The 17,297-nt window shown below is 41.4% G+C and overlaps 1 non-coding gene across 1 annotated transcript; it reads right to left on the reverse strand.

Moving 5' to 3' along the window:
• Window positions 1–12,536: 12,536 nt before the first annotated feature.
• Window positions 12,537–12,609, reverse strand: Trnaa-cgc. The gene has a single exon. It is a non-coding gene; the product is annotated as a tRNA-Ala (tRNA).
• Window positions 12,610–17,297: the final 4,688 nt, after the last annotated feature.

Here is a 17,297-nt window from a genome sequence, read left to right on the forward strand (position 1 = left end):
ACACATTGTAAACCCAGTCATCGGCTTGAAGAGAAGGAGGAGAACGAGAAGAGAGAAGAAGAAGATAGGATTTAAGGAATATAGGAATGAAACTACCAGGTGAAATTACATATTTTTGATTTCAGTATCAGTCCAATATCTAGAACAACATTAACAAGAATAAACAGTTTTTAACGCTAGTGTTTGTTGCCAAATAATAAGATTCAACCTCAGGTAACAGAAAAATCTCTAGCCGAATCGGGCGCTGCGTGTATATTTCTTCTGTTTCACCTGTCATTGCCAGATAGATATTCAATATTTTTATGATCATTGGCAATAAATACCGTAACTGACTTCCTTAATTAGATAAACGAATTTAACTTCCCGTCGATCACGAGGTTATTAAAGAGGATAATACATAGTTCGCACTATCGATGTTTCGAGTTTGTTTTCTGAATATGTGTTCATGCATGCTATCAAAAACGTTTTAACTACTACAGGTTAACACAGACATACGCTTTTTGTTCTGATATTCCATTCTATTAGTAATCATTGCAAGCATCCATTATCAGCCAATCGGAAAAATATGCGTCAAGTCAACAGAGGTCTGACAGCATTCAGTCAATCATAATTTTACGCCTATACGCTGCTCAAATGGCAGACGGAATATAGAATATTTCATTTCAACACATATTAGGCATCTTTCTGCTGCTCTAATGGTTGAAACATAGGACGAATAAGTGTCCACTTATGGTGTAGAATATTACACTGAAACAATGCTATTCAGCATATACTATAATCGCTCTTTCGCTTTAGCAAGCTATTAATATTTAATGTAGTGTACATAAAAGCAAGAAAGGGTTATAATGATGAGATGAATGACGAAAATCGGTGAGGCCCTTATTTATTGTAGTCCTTTCTTCAACGCTATGATGCGTGACTATGCAAAGATGATTAATTAATTTTGTGCGTGAGAATTAACTTTGCTATAAAATTACTCTTATAAATCGGCATCGAATTTCATTCTTGTGTATTTAAATGAACGTAGGTTCGTTTTCTGGAATGTGCTGTGAGCACTTAAGGCTGCGACGATGACAGCGGATCCATTGTATCATCATATTAAGACAGCCAACGGCGAACAATTGCTGAAAAACATTAAAAATTATTAAATGAGGACAAGAAGTTAATTAAGTAATACAAATGAAAAAAGTAAATATTCATATTATTTCAGTTCAGTTTATCTAAATTAACATCGTAAGATACAAAATTTTATTACATCCGTTCACTGAGGCGGCTACGGCAGATGAGAGTGAGTACAAGACACCAATGAGAGACTAGCATTTTTGTAAAATAAAATCATATCGTAAATAAGTCACAAAATATTTCTGAGATTGCAGAGCTCTGGTGCTAATTGTGGGGTTAGAACAAGTTACAAAAAACAGAGAAACACGACCTAGATTTAGGATTACGGCACCATTGCTCAAGTAAAATAAAAAAAGGAAAGTTGTTTTTAGACTGCTTATATTTTAATAGGAGTATGCAGTCTCCAAAGAATTACAACAGTACCCTAATGTGTATAAGGGAAAGGACTACTCATGTTATCCGATAATATTTAATAACATTTAGTAACATAATAACAAGTACATAGAAATGTTACTCTGTACCCTCAGCATTCAATGAAGGAGTTTGACAGATACTTGACCTAACAGGACATAGCCTAATCATGATTTTCAGTTCTAAGACTGGTTTGACGTAGCTCTTCCTGCTACTCTATGTTGTGCAAGCCTCTTCATCTCTGTATAAGTACTGCAACTACATCCATTTGAAACTGCATATTGTCGTCATGCCTTGGTCTCCCTCTACAATTTTTACTTCCGTTTCACCCATTCCAGACTGACTATTTTTTGATGCCTTATCAATCAGTATGCCTTTTAGTCAAGTTCTGCCATTAATTTCCTTTTGCTCAATTCGCCTCAATCATTCTTAGTTAGATATCCGACACATCAATCCAGTTTACAGTGTTCTTCATAAAACTTTCTATTTTCTTCTTGTCTGCGTTGTTTATCATCCACGTTTCGTTTCCATAAAACACTGAGATTCAGTCAGATACGTCTCTGTTTAGCAAATATTTTCGATTCTTCTGTATATTACGCTTGTCAGCACCTTGCATGCATCAACTGTTAAGGTGACAGAGGCATAGCTTTTGCACCTATCTGCCTTTGTTATCTTTGGAACTATGGGGAAGATATTCTATTGGAAGTCTGATGGTACTCGCCAGTGTCATAGATTCTATACATCTGCCTGAACAGTCATTTGGATGCCGTTTCTCCCAACGATTCAAACTCCGATGGAATGCCATCTACCTCTTCTGCTTTATTAGATCTTAGCCTCCTGATCTCATTTAAATTCTCACTGCAATACTGGATCCCCTATGTCTTCCTTGTAAACACCAGTTTCTGCTTCTGTAAAGTCATCGGACAAGTTCACGCCCTAACAGAGACATTCCATATATGTGTCCCATCTTTCTTTTGCGTTTAACAGTGGAATCCCCATCGGACTCTGAATGTTACCACCTCCGCTTTTAATTTCATCGATGGCTGTTTTGACTTTTCCATATCCTATGTCTGTCCTTCCGATGATCATTTCTTTTCGAGTTTTTCGCATTTTTCCTGCAGCCATTTCGCCGTGGCTGCTCTGCACTTTCTGTTTATTTCAGTCCTAAGTGATATTTCTCAGAACATTTTTGTATTTATTTCTTTGGTCGATCGACTGAAGTATTTCTTGTGTTACCCAATGTTTCTACCTATTACTTTACTTCGACTCATGTCTGACTGTCAACATCTATGACAGCTCTTTTTATAGATGTCCACTCCTCTTCAACTGAACCTCCAACTATGATATTCCTTATCGCAGTATCAGCGTACTTAGCGATCTTCTAATGCGTCCCTCCAGTCCTCAGTACTTCTCTGTCCCACTTCTTTGCGCAATTATTCTTCGTGGCTAGTCTAAAATCAAATGGCTCTGAGAACTGTGGGACTTAACATCTGAGGTCATCAGTCCCCTAGAACTTAGAACTGCTTAAACCTAACTAACCTAAGGACATCACACACACCCATGCCCGAGGCAGGATTCGAACCTGCGACCGTAGCGGTCGCACGGTTCTAGACTGAAGCGCCTATAACCTCTCATTCCTACTAATTAGACTATATTCTCCCCTAAACCTTTCTTCCATTCCTTCCTCTACAACCACTTTCCAATCCCCCACGGTTATTAGATTTTCATCTGCCTTTCAATATCCTCCTACATTGTCTCTACCTGTTCATCTTCTGCTTGTGACGTCGGCACATATACCTGAACTATCGTTGTTGGCATTGGTTTGCTGTAGAATCTAATGTTTAAAATAGTTCACTTTCTATCCTACTTTTCTATCCATGACGAATCCCAATCCCGCTATAAAGCTTTCTGCTGCCGTTGAGATTATATTCCTTTTCTGCTGGAGCAGCAGCATATACGAGGTCAAAACATAAGATTTTTATGTAAATTTATTTCCAATTAGCCGCAAAATATTTTATTTAGCTTGCATTGGTCGTATTTCTTCACTACGAGTTTGTATCAGCTAGTATGTCATTGTCAAGTTTACCTATTGATGTTAGAATTAACATAGCTTACTTATGAATGTCTATGTATGTTTCGTACGAAGTTGTTTTACAAGTCTACCTGCGTCAAGATGGAGTGGCGTTCATAATGCAACTTGGAGCAGGTATTTGGCTGGTGACAAGTGTAAGAATCACGTCAATTTGTCTGTATACTATTTTGACTGATAAAATGACAGTTTTTGCTTCTATGATGTTTTATCGTTACAGAGTAAATAGTATCTCTGAAGTTCAGAGATGGTGGTTGTGAATCATAGATACTAGAATTTTGTAATTAACTGTTGTGTATGGTAGTCTGTTGTTTTTGTGTAGCATGCGGTTTATTATTCATTTTCTTCTTCTAAACTTTCAATAAAAATTTCTAAATAATTTTTGTGTTTCAAATCTGTTTAAGGATGTTGTTGGGATATTTTATCGTACGTGTGTAAATTTCTAATTCTTCCAGAATGTTCGTAGTAAAGCCGTAAGGCCAGAGTCTGACAAGTACAGTCACGACACTCACTGCTTCGTAATTGTTACCGGCTGACAATTGAAACGACATTACGGCCCCTAGCGGCGAGAAGACCACCCGTAATTTTCTAGTTACTTAAGGAAACAGTTATTCATCTTGCGTTCCAAGTATTAGTAAATTATCAAGAGACATGAATGATCGTGAAAGAAATGTAAAAACTTTCGAATCTGACTGATTCAGTGACATAAACTACAGCTTATTCATCAAGAAATACTTTCGAATTTGTGTGTAACTACAGCTTGCAAGCAACAAAATATAAACAAGTAGTTCATCTCCATGAGAAGCGTATATTCCTTTTGGTGTCTGTTCTTATTGTTATAGGCACTTACCTTGACACTTAATAGGTCTAATGATTCGCACATTCTTATTTTTCACCCGACTTTCACATAGAGGAATATTGTAAATGTAATTATTTTTGCTTCAGAAGAGAATATTTTGATTATTCTTGCCGTTTGTGCCTCACATGCAGCAATAATTTTGGATTTGCTCGGCAACAGTTTATTGATTTTGACGTTTTATTATCACGTCAGTGTGGTTTTCCCATCGCCTGCAATTGTGGTGGCTTATTTGGTGCGTTAAATAATGCAGCTATTCCATTCCATACAAGTTTCCTACTTTCAGCATTCAGTGATTTGCATGGAAGTGAACCGAACAAAACTTTACTTTGGTGGGTAGATATCAGACGTCTTTCTGCAAAAGGTCAGTTATTGTGTTGTTTACTATCCATTTTCTGTTCTTAAAATAAAAAATGGTTCAAATGGCTCTGAGCACTATGGGACTTAACATCTGTGGTCATCAGTCCCCTAGAACTTAGAACTACTTAAACCTAACTAACCTAAGGACACCACACACATCCATGACCGAGGCAGGATTGGAACCTGCGACCGTAGCGGTCACGCGGCTCCAGACTGAAGCGCCTAGAACCGCTCGGTCACACCGGCCGGCGTTCTTAAAATAAAACGACACTCTTCAGTAAGTATCTGTATGTTACAAAAGAATCATAAATAAACTATCCTGAAACGTATAGTTTTATACATTCTAGGGTCCTTAAGAAACAAGTGAAAGAAAATGGGGAATGATTTTTTTAGTTAGTGCCGATTTTTATGGTACCACATATGCTCCTCATTGTAAAAAATTACGTTACAAATCAATGTAAACAAAAATATTAACACTCGTCCTATATCGTACTGAGAAATGAACCTTTCTGTCCACTTGGAGCGCTGCTGTTGCACTGAATACCAAAAGAGAGAGGGAGTGTCGCAATTGTACGCGTTTAGATTGTGGCAGGGCCTTTAGGGATTGCATGTAGAATTTTTAAACCATTATCGATGTGTTCTAGTCACTGCTTTCACAGTTTCTTGTACGTTCTGTAAATCGAATTGTAAAGCACCAACCCGTTTGCCCAATATAAAACTTAGTGCAGTCGTTACATGAAATTTTGCAGACGCCTGGACTGGAATAAATGTGTGCATTTGTCTTTTCTGATCTTAGTTTTATTTTTAAATTATTGTTGGCCGCAAAATGCTAGTTTTATGTTCACTTTCTTCGACAGTTCGTCCATTTTTTTTCGAAATGTTGCCTAAGTATGTTGTTGGTATATACACTACTGGCCAATAAAAATTGCCACACCAAGAAGAAATGCAGATGATAAACGGATATTCATTGGACAAATATACTAACACTGACATGTGATTACGTTTTCACGCAATTTGGGTGCATAGATCCTGAGAAATCAGTACCCAGAACAACCACCTCTGGCCGTAATAACAACCTTGATCCGCCTGGGCATTGAGTCAAACAGAGCTTGATTAGCGTGTACAGGTACAGCTGCCCACGCACCTTCAACACGATACCACAGTTCATCAAGAGTAGTGACTGGCGTATTGTGACGAGCCAGTTGCTCAGCCACCATTGACCTGACGTTTTCAATTGGTGAGAGATCTGGAGAATGTGCTGGCCAGGGCAGCAGTCGAACATTTTCTGTATCCAGAAAGGCCGGCCGGAGTGGCCGTGCAGTCTGCAACTGAGCGACCACTATGGTCGCAGGTTCGAATCCTGCCTCGGGCATGGATGTGTGTGATGTCCTTAGGTTAGTTAGGTTTAATTACTTCTGTTCTAAGCGACTGATGACCTCAGAAGTTAAGTCGCATAGTGCTCAGAGCCATTTTATCCATAAAGGCCCGTACAGGACCTGCAACATGCGGTCGTGCATTATCCTGCTGAAATGTAGGGTTTCGCAGGGATCGAATGAAGGGTAGAGCCACGGGTCGTAACACATCTGAAATGTAACGTCCACTGTTCAAAGTGCCGTCAATGCGAACAAGAGCCATGGTCTCCGAGCTGATAGTCCATGCTGCTGCAAACGTCGTCGAACTGATCGTGCAGATGGTTGTTGTCTTGCAGACGTCCCCATCTGTTGACTCAAGCATCGAGACGTGGCTGCTCGATCCGTTACAGCCATGCGGATAAGATACCTGTCATCTCGACTGCTAGTGATACGAGGCCGTTGGGATCCAGCACGGCGTTCCATATTACCCTCCTGAACCCTCCGGTTCAATATTCTGCTAACGGTCATTGGATCTCAACCAACGCGAGCAGCAATGCCGCGATACGATAAACCACAATAGCAATAGGCTACAATCCGACCATTATGAAAGTCGGAAACGTGATGGTACGCATTTCTCCTCCTTACACGAGGCATCACAACAACGTTTCACCAGGCAACGCAGGTCAACTGCTGTTGGTGTATGAGAAATCGGTTGGAAACTTTCCTCATGTCAGTACGTTGTAGGTGTCGTCACCGGCGCCAACCTTGTGTGAATGCTCTGAAAAGCTAATCATTTGCATATCACAGCATCTTCTTCCTGTCGGTTAAATTTCGCGTCTGTAGCACGTCATCTTCGCGAAGTAGCAATTTTAATGGCCAGTAGTGTATGTTGGTCTGATTTTCCCTTTGTCTTTTCTTTTCAGTGTTATGTCTTTATGTGTGAGCAATGTTTTAGTTTTTGTGTGTGGTTCGCAGAGTTTGAGCGCTATGCCTGGGTTGAAATTCTAATGTCTGTGACACACAACCACCATTTCTGACCTTCAGAGACACGATTACACTGTAAACATAAAGCAGCATAGGAATGAGAACTGTCATTTTATCTGTCAAAAATAGCACTGTTCATACAATTTGTCATCAGACACATATCTGCTCCAAGATGCATTGCGAACATCATTCCACCAAGACGTAAATAAAGTTCTAAAACAACTTTTTATGAAACTTACATATGCATAAGTAAGCTACATCAACACTTACGCTTGACAATGACACAGTAGCGGAAACAAGAATGTAGTGAAGAAATACGACCAGCATAAGCTAAATAAAATATTTTGCAACTAACTAGGAATTAATTTATTTCCTATATTCGTCTGATAGAAATCCTTATCTTCTTCCCATTTCGCTTCATTGATATCCATTATATCTAGACTGATCCTTTGCAATACTCTTTTCAGATTTCCTAGCTTTCCTACTAAGCTCAAACTTCTGACTTTCCATACTCCGACTCGTAGAATGTTGGTTATTCCATATTTTTCTCATGGTTATCTTTCCTTAGCAGTCCCCTCCAGGAGATTCGAATAGGAGTTAATCGGGAATATTTTGCCATTGCAGAGTTCATCGTGATATTTGTTTTTTATTGCAAGCCACATGTCCTGCGAATACACATTATAAGTCTTTAATGCAGTGATTTCCGTTGCCTTCTGCGTCCTCATGTCGCTAACCATTGCTGATTCTTCCGCTTTCTCGGGGCGGTTTCGCACCCCAAAGGCAAGAGAGTGTCCTGAGCCATGGTCCGAAATTTCACACTTTTCGAGGCCGTAGACAGAACGAGAGTGACTCCTTATGCAGGTAGTTTTTGGACTTCACTACTGATGATTTTCAGTCAAAAATTAAGCAGCTGCTACTTTCGAACTCAGGACCCACGACGTTTTAATTGATTTTTTCAGCTATAGTGCGCAGACCACTTTTTTATCTGAAACTGCAGCAACAAACAGCTAAAAGACGAAACACTTGCCTATACGTGATTACCCCCCCCCCCCCCCTTACATGTAACAGAGGACACAATAGTCGAAACAGCTTGCCAAAGATAGAAACGAAAAATGATAAGGTTCATATACCCCGCCAGGACACCTTGACATCTCTGTCTGATAAGGGCCTCACCCGCTGTCCACCTTAACCATCACACTGTCTGGTAAATATGAGATTCAGCATGTTAGCAAAATTATCTCGATAACGTGGCAAGCCGGCCAGTGTGGCCGAGCGGTTCTAGGCGCTTCAGTCTGGAACCACGCGACCGCTACGGTCGCAGGTTCAAATACTGCCTCGGGCATGGATGTGTGTGATGTCCTTATGTTAGTTAGGTTTAAGTAGTTCTAAGTTCTAGGGGACTGATGACCTCCGATGTTAAGTCCCACAGTACTCAGAGCCATTTGAACCATTTTAACGTGGCAATTGCGAAGCGTCCCAATGTGCAGTGAGCATGTACTGCTGGAACTTCAAAAAATCATCCCTCTCCTTCCAACCCCCCCCCCCCCCCCCCCCACCCACACATACCAGCAACAACAAAATGTGCAAAATGAGCAATAAACACATCACGGTAAATGTCGGTAGCTTAAGCAGTAACAGAACTCCTGGTGGGGAAAACAAGTTGACTCTGCAGCCACAGGCAGGTCACCAGGTGATCAGTGCAGGTAAATCTGCGGTGGAGCGTCTCCAAGGAACCACACCGACAACATGAAGCAGTCTCATTAAGTCAGACTCGTTGTAGATTTTCATTAATAGGTAATAAGTTAGTAATGACTGTACCAAGAGAAATCTAATTTCATCGTGTTAATTACGAGACTGGTGTTGATCCTTACAATCTTCCAACGAACAAGAGGTGATAGCCGTTCGACGGTATTGTGACACACCATCCGTCCCTGCGAGCAAGCAGAAATTTTGTCGTGACCACTTGCTGCCTCAAGATCTCGTCCCCCAGATAGCTCGCCGAAATATAAAATTCCCGAACGTGACGCAATTTGAAATGAATGCGACCTACGTCAACAAACGAAGCAAGACTCACTGGCTGTACGAGAGTAAAGAGTCACGAGGTTAATACTATGCTACTGAGGGTGATGGTCAGTATCATGTATCGGACATACAACATCTACTCTTTGCATGTGACATCTGAGACGGACATACCTCATTCCGCGCGGTTTTGTCTGAATCTCGTAATATGGTTTACATACGTGGCGTTTCCATATAAATCGGCCTGACAGTTGCCACAATATTTTCACTATCATTTTGGAAGGGATAAGGCCTGCGTGATGTAACATGCCTTACACAAAATATAGGTATCCAAAATCCGCACTTCATGCAAACTAGTAACCAAGCCGTCTTTCACGTTCCAGAACGCCATCCTGAATTTTATCAGTGACAGATTTCCAGTTTAAAGCCGCCATCTTCAGTGGGCAACGATCAACGACAACACCCAAACACGTATGCTGATGCACAAAACCTGTCCAAGAAGGCATAGCGCCCTCGACTCCGCGTAAGTTGAGGAATTTGCATTTTTATTCATTTAAGCGCACATCTGCAATTTGACAATAACCATCAGTTATCATTTTTAAAAAGGGGACCTCCTCACTTCGACAAAGGAGGAAAACCACGTCATCGGTATACACCCAGATTTGACGTTCCCTCCTGAGAGTTTTGAACCTCATAAGAGATCAGCAACTTGCTTCAGAAACGGTTCAAGATACAGGACAAACAAATAGAGAGGGGACTGCCCTGAGGCACTCCCCGACATGGAACAACCGGCGGTGTCAGCCGTCCATTGACCACCAGTGACGCCACAATGTTTTTGTACAACTTAGAGAGAACAACACTTGCCAGAAATCTCCAACAGGCGATCGAGATACACGTGACTAATGCTATCAAATGCCGTAGGAAAATCTAAGAAGGTAAATGTACAATGAAAAGATGTAAGTGTCGCCACCAAACAACAACCCTATGTTCTGCCAAAATTGCATAGCCAGGGACACAAAATTGATGTTTACCACTCACACGACCAAGTAATAAGGACAATCTGCTCTTCACAGCGCGTGCAATAGGTTTGTACTCAAATCGGAGTTTCGTGGAGGGACCAGAATCAGCCGCTATTAAACGACCGTGATGCTTCGGAATGAGAACAATTTTCTCCACCTAGAAACTCACGGGCAGAACTTTCGCTCCAAACTCTTGTTTAAAATGAGTGTAAAAGTAGAACAAAAGAGATGCCACAAATGAAAATAACATTCTTTTGGAAGGCTGTCGGGACCATAGGAGGGTGAATTAGCAGTAAAGTCTGACACTTCATCCTCCTAAAATCCGCTATCGTAACTATCTAGTGAGGCGTAATCATCTCACCGAATGTAGCCACACTAGCATCGGAAGGGGGGCCCACTGCATACATCTGTGCAAAGTATTGACATAAAGCTTGAGTCACATCACCCTGAGTAGTGTACCGCCAGCCGACATGTGCGGTGAGGAAGGAAATAAGAGACTGTGATGGCGAAACAGGTAGTGCAAGGATGTCAGTTTCTTGTTAACGAGAGAACGTGGCTTAGACTTCACCCTCAACTGTTCCATTTGTTGCTTCTTGATCAGCAACAACTTAACCTTGAACCACCGAACATCAGCGGTCCTCAGAGGGGCGTCGTCTGCTCGTGCACATAATTCACGAAGAACGGTACAATAAAACTCATACCTGTTCCGAAAGTCTCTCTCCCTTGCAGCAGAATAACATACCAGGGTTGTACGGATTCGTGGCCTTGCATACTCAGGACCATCATCCCAATAAGGATAGTCACACTCTTCCGAACGGAGGCGAAACTCCCACTCAGCAACAATCACGGCATCAACGGACCTATTAGCGAGATGGGAAACGTCGAACACCCACTGGGCACGACAGTATTTCATTGGTTGTCGGGCGAGATCGATAGTCGCTGCAATTGCATCGTCATCAGTGAAAGGCGCAGGAATTACTGTAAGAGTCTGATGACACAAATATCGGACAAATAAAACCTAGCTTGTCAAGTCTGCTACAAGACGTCTCAGTAAAAAAACCTGTGTCACCAACGTTTTAATTTATGTTCCCAAACGCCCCTCAGACACACTGTGCGAACCAATTCGTAGAAACCACAATTAAAATTAAAACGAGGGGGATGAACAACAGAACACAGCACGCGGTTGAAGTCACCATCCAGCTGGAGGTTCCGCAGATTTTTACGCAAAAGATAAGGGGGCCACTCTGTAAAATTTCTTTCACACCACCATTTGGCCAGGGCCAGACGGTGCAAAAAGCACGGCCAGGGTAAGGCCAGAAAGACGACAACCAATTCCGCGGCTGGAATCGAGAACTTCAGCGTCAGTCAAAGAAAAGCCCGAGACCATTACTGAGAGGTATAACCTTACGGTGAAAGTTCTATATAATAACACACGTCAATTAGAAACTGTGTGTCTTGAAGCAAAGTAACTGACGGTGCGCAGATACCTGGATTTTTCATGCAGTATTAGTGACGTCCAACAAATTTTAGACGTCATTACAAACCTCTATGAAACTTGTTCTCGCTGAAACCCCTCACAAAATGATGGAAGGAAATTACTGTATCCCGTACTACTTTTCGCTGCACGTGCACTAACACTTCAGCAACAGAAATTGCGTTTTAACTTACTACTTCTTTAGTACCGACGCTATTCGCAACACAGTTTGCAGATAGCACCCACATATATCACTGAATGTACCTGCAAAATTATATCAATTTACGACACATAGTTCGAGAAACATGATATTATAAACATTGAGATCGGTCAAAAATAGCTGTTGCTTAAACTTACCGAGATTGAATTCATCCATTGTTTGATAATGAGAACACTTAACGACGTCCAGTAAACTTTGAGGCTAATCTGAAACATTTTCCAAACTCTTTCTCACTTACGTTATTAAAGTCAAATATTTAACACATTAACTCATATCGTAATCAGACAATGAAGCTGTTTATTACATGGGAGTTCGATTCTTTAAAGAATCAGGGATTTACGGGTTCAGTGCTGTCTGGATATTATTTAATCAAGTGAACAATATTATCACGTTGTGAAAACAGCATTTTCGATGTTGCTAAAGGACCTTATTTCCTGTTGTAAAAATGGTTCAAATGGTGGTGGTGGTGGTTAGTGTTTAACGTCCAGTCGACAACGAGGTCATTAGAGACGGAGCGCAAGCTCGGGTTAGGGAAGGATTGGGAAGGAAATCGGCCGTGCCCTTTCAAAGGAACCATCCCGGCATTTGCCTGAAACGATTTAGGGAAATCACGGAAAACCTAAATCAGGATGGCTAGAGACGGGATTGAACCGTCGTCCTCCCGAATGCGAGTCCAGTGTGCTAACCACTGCACCACCTCGCTCGGTGGTTCAAATGGCTCTGACCAGTATGGGACTTAACATCTGAGGTCATCAGTCCCCTAGAACTTAGAACTACTTAAACCTAACTAACCTAAGGACATCACACACATCCATGCACGAGGCAGGATTCGAACCTGCGACCGTAGCGGTCGCGCGGCTCCAGACTGTAGCGCCTAGAACCGCTCGGCCACTTCGTTCGGCTTTCCTGTTGTAAACTGTTGTAAAGGGCAGTTATGTGGTAGGTTGATTTGGGGAAGGGGACCAAACAGCGGAATCCTGAAGTGATTTAGGGAAATCATGGAAAACCTAAATCGGGATGGCTGGACGTGGGTTTGAACCGTCGTCCTCTCGAATGCGAGTCCAGTGTGCTTACCACTGCGCCACCTCGCTCGGTAGCAATCATTTGACAATTATTATCTAAGACTACTATTATGACATTTTATAATTTCCAGTCAAAATATTTTGATTTTTTTTATGAGCCCCACTTTGGGCGGCCATTGTTTAGTATGCAAGATCACATTTAGAGAATTAGAAACTAGTTATAGGAAGGAGTAACGGCTAACATGCAGCCACATACAACGAAATAAACAAATGTATTACGAATTTATATTTTTCATGAAAGGGAGGAATTAAAACATTTTCCTGTGCACCTCAGTGGATTTCACCTGGGTGGAAGATGAATTGTACATTAATAATTTCATGTTTTCCCCTGAAAGCAGTTGCATACGACGACGCATATTTTATAAATGATTCTCGATCTCTGGAGTGAGGAGTCTGCTGACGAAACTGAGAGTGAACTTCGTGGTGCAAGTGGCAGCAATTCGGCCACAGATATGATCGTGGGTGCTCTGTTCATCATAAGAGAATCAGGCAAGAACAGTCTGCTGACGCGAATATCGGTCATGGTTCACTGTGGCGCGGACTGCACAATTCTGGTTTCGCCTGTCATTCAAGAAAATCAGCGGACACTGACAGAAGTTAATTAGTCAGTGGAACTGCATGGCCGACCAGCTGATGGAAGACAAATCAGAATAACGAACAAGCGACGTAACACCCACTACTGTGTGCCTATTTTTTTTTTATAACAGTTCTCACTTCCACCCAATTTATGGGCTATTCTTTCGAGTGCTCACAGTTTGTCAAAGTCTCCAGTGAATCTAAAAGTAAATACCCTCGGCAGTTCCCATTAGATCTTCAAGCGCCAGCTATCTTCTTGTACAAAAAATAGGCTGTGTCCAGTGTCTACTGAATAAAACTATCTAGATAGCTTAAAGCACTGACGGAAAAAAATCGCAGCACTAAGAGGGAGCTGTGTGAGGTAAACGAAAATTGGTAGGCGTGTTTCTACACCTGTAAGATGATGTCTGTTAAGATTTCGTACCAACTGCATGACAGTTGCGCTAGTAGCGCCAGTATCAGGACGCACACTAGGTGTGCTTTAAATACGTGCTGAAACGGTTGTGAGCGTTAATTGCCTTTGAGATTGGACGTGGTGACTTGATGTTAGTCAAGAATGCCTTTACGGCGAAAGAAACGCCATTATCAACACCTCACTGAGTTTCAACGGGGTCGTGTAATAGGGCTACAAGAAGCCGGATGTTCCTTCTGCGATATTGCAGAAAGACTTGGCAGGCATGCAGCCTCTGTACATAATTGCTAGCAGCGATTATCAAGGGAAGGTACGGTTTCATGAAGAGCGGGCTCTGCACGGCCACGTGGCAATACCGAGAGTGAACACCATCGTACTCGGCGAATGGCTCTGGCGCATCGTGTTGCATCTGCAGCAGCAATTCGAGTAGCAGTTGGCACCACAGCGACACAATGAACTGTTACAAATCGGTACTTCAAGGGCACCTCCGAGCCAGATGCCCTGTAGCGTGGATCTCACTGACTCAAAACCACCATCTCGTGCGATTTCAGGAGTGTTAAGCGAAAGCTCATTGAAGTGCAGGTGAAGGTCTATTGCCTTTTCTGATGAAAGCTGGTTCTGTCTCAGTGCCAGTGATGGTCGTGCGTTGGTTAGAAGGAGACCAGTTGAGGACCTGGAACCAACATGTCTGCGCGCTACACCCACTGGATCTGCACCTGGTGTTATGACTGGGGTCCGACTTCGTATGAGTGAAGGAGCACTCTCGTGGTCATCCCACGCACCCTGACAGCAAAATTGTACGTCAGTCTGGTGATTCGACCTGTTGTACTGCCGTTCTTAAACAGCATCCTAGCATTTCAGGGAATCTTTTCGAGCAGGGTAACGTTCGCCAACATACCGCTATTGTACCCCAACATGCTCTGCAGAGGGTCTGCATGTTGCCTTGGCCTGCTCAATCGCTAGAGCAGCCTCCAATAGAGCACTGGAGTATTGGACATCATCTGACGACATCTCCAGCGTCATCCACAAACAGGATTAACCATCTCTGTATTGATCGACCAAATGCGGCATGCACGGAACTCCATCCCACAAACTAACGTCCAGCACCTGTACAGCACAATGCATGCACGTTTGCACGCTTGCATTCAACATTCTGGCGGTTACACTACTTATTAATGTACCAGCTGTTCACATTTGCAATGGCTTATCTCGCGCTTAAATAAACTGTGATCTTATAATGATAATCACTTCATTTATATTATTTATTTATTTGTCCATCCGTAGACAAAAAAAAAATTGTATGGATGTTGTCCGAAAGTACATGTAAATTTATGGGGAACAATTTGTGCAAAAGGAATATAAAAATTTTTACATTAAGTAGTACAAAGAATAACACATACAAAATTGTACAAAAAATGTACAAAGAATAAAACTTGGTCACACAAGACACAGTAATACAACTTTTTCTACACGTATACTAACAGTATTGTAACTGCATAGTCTGTTTGCCCTAAGGCTTTACTTTTGTCTTCCCTAAACAGGAAGCCCTTATATTCACTACAATAATTCAGTACAGATTTTACCACACTCAACAGCTGTCGATCAGATTTAAAGAATTTAACAGGTACTTTAGGGGATGGAAGACAGTGTTTTCAGTTTTGCCTTAATATAAACATTATCAGAATTATTTATTGGCCTAAATAGTTATTTACTGAGTAAAAACATAGTTCAAGTAGAAATTCTTTGAATTCTACTTTAAATCTGTTTTCATCGTCTAACTTTCTGGTGTTGGCAGTATGTTGCAGAGTTTTTTATCAATATGGCTCACGTGCCTTTGTGTGTGTGTGTTCTTTTTGTTCGCTGAGTATGGAGTCCTGTGCTTTTTCGAGTACTTGGCAGTATTGTAGAGTTTTTTTTATCAATCGAGTACTCGAAATAGCACAGGACTCCATACTCAGCGAACAAAAAGAACACACACACAAAGGCACGTGAGCCATATTGATGAAAAGAAACTCTACAACTTACTGCCAACACCAGAAAGTATATATATATATATATATATATATATATATATATATATATATATATATATATATGATCCAAGAACTTGGCTTTGTATTGTGATGTGATGTGCTTGTTGACAGTTTCTTTGGAAAGCACACTTCGAAATATCCCATGCAAATTGAAGAAAAAGTAATATATATATATATATATATATATATATATATACGAGGGTTATTCCAAAAGTAAGGTCCGATTGATTGCCAAATTGAAACCACAGTGAACATCAGAAATGTTTTACTTGTAACAATTAGCTACACCTTTCAGCTACTTCTCTACGTAGTCGCCGTTCTGACTTAGACTTTTGTCATAGCGTTGTACCAACTTTTCAATAGCCTCATCATAGAAGGCAGCCGCCAGTGCTTTCCGCCAATTCTCCACGCTGGCCTACACCTCGTTGTCTGTGTCAAAATGTTGTCTTCAAAGACAGTGGTTCATGTGACCAGAGATGAAACTCAGGGGGAGACAATTGCGGACTGTAATGTGGGTAATCTAACATTTCCATTTGAAAACGATGCAGGAGCATCTTCATTGCCCCTGCAGAATGCGGCTGAGAATTGTCGTGAAGACGAAACAGCACGACAGTTATGTAATGTTGGCTGCATAGCTTCAGGCGAAATTTCTCACCAGGCCCTCGTACTTGGCGGCAGACACTATTTTCTAGACATCTTTACGCACTCACTGCGAGCTCAGAAATGAGAAGAGCGACGTGATGCTAACTGGGGTTATACTAGAGACACTACCCAACACATCTGTGCAAAGCTTTATCGGATTTTCATAGTCGTTTCCATTTCGCGACCGATCGGACCTTACTTTTGGAATAACCCTCGTATATAATTGCATATGTTGCAAGAGACTCAAAATAGCCAAAATATGCCATCCTGGCACCCTCCACAGCACAAACATTTGCAATAATTCTAAGAGCAAAACAGGGTGAGTTAAGTTTCTGCACAAGTTTCATCACATGATTATTAAAATTAAGATTTTCATCTACATGAGTCCCGAGCAATTTTGTCTATGGCCTTGTCACCCATCAAAAGATCAAGATTTATATTTTGACATGTTTTCCCAAACTGCATATAATTTGTTTTATTTGCATTAAATGTCAACCGGTTTGCATTGAGCCAAGTGTGGACATTCTTTATTACTTGATCAGTAGTTGTTTGCAGCATTTGCTTTGGTGCACCTATTATCACACTAGTGTCATCTGCAAATGATATACCCTTTTTGCTGCTCCATCTGAGGTTGAAAGTCATTTAT

This window comes from Schistocerca americana, chromosome 6 (assembly GCF_021461395.2).
Source record: "Schistocerca americana isolate TAMUIC-IGC-003095 chromosome 6, iqSchAmer2.1, whole genome shotgun sequence".
NCBI classification, from domain to species: Eukaryota; Metazoa; Arthropoda; class Insecta; order Orthoptera; family Acrididae; genus Schistocerca; species Schistocerca americana.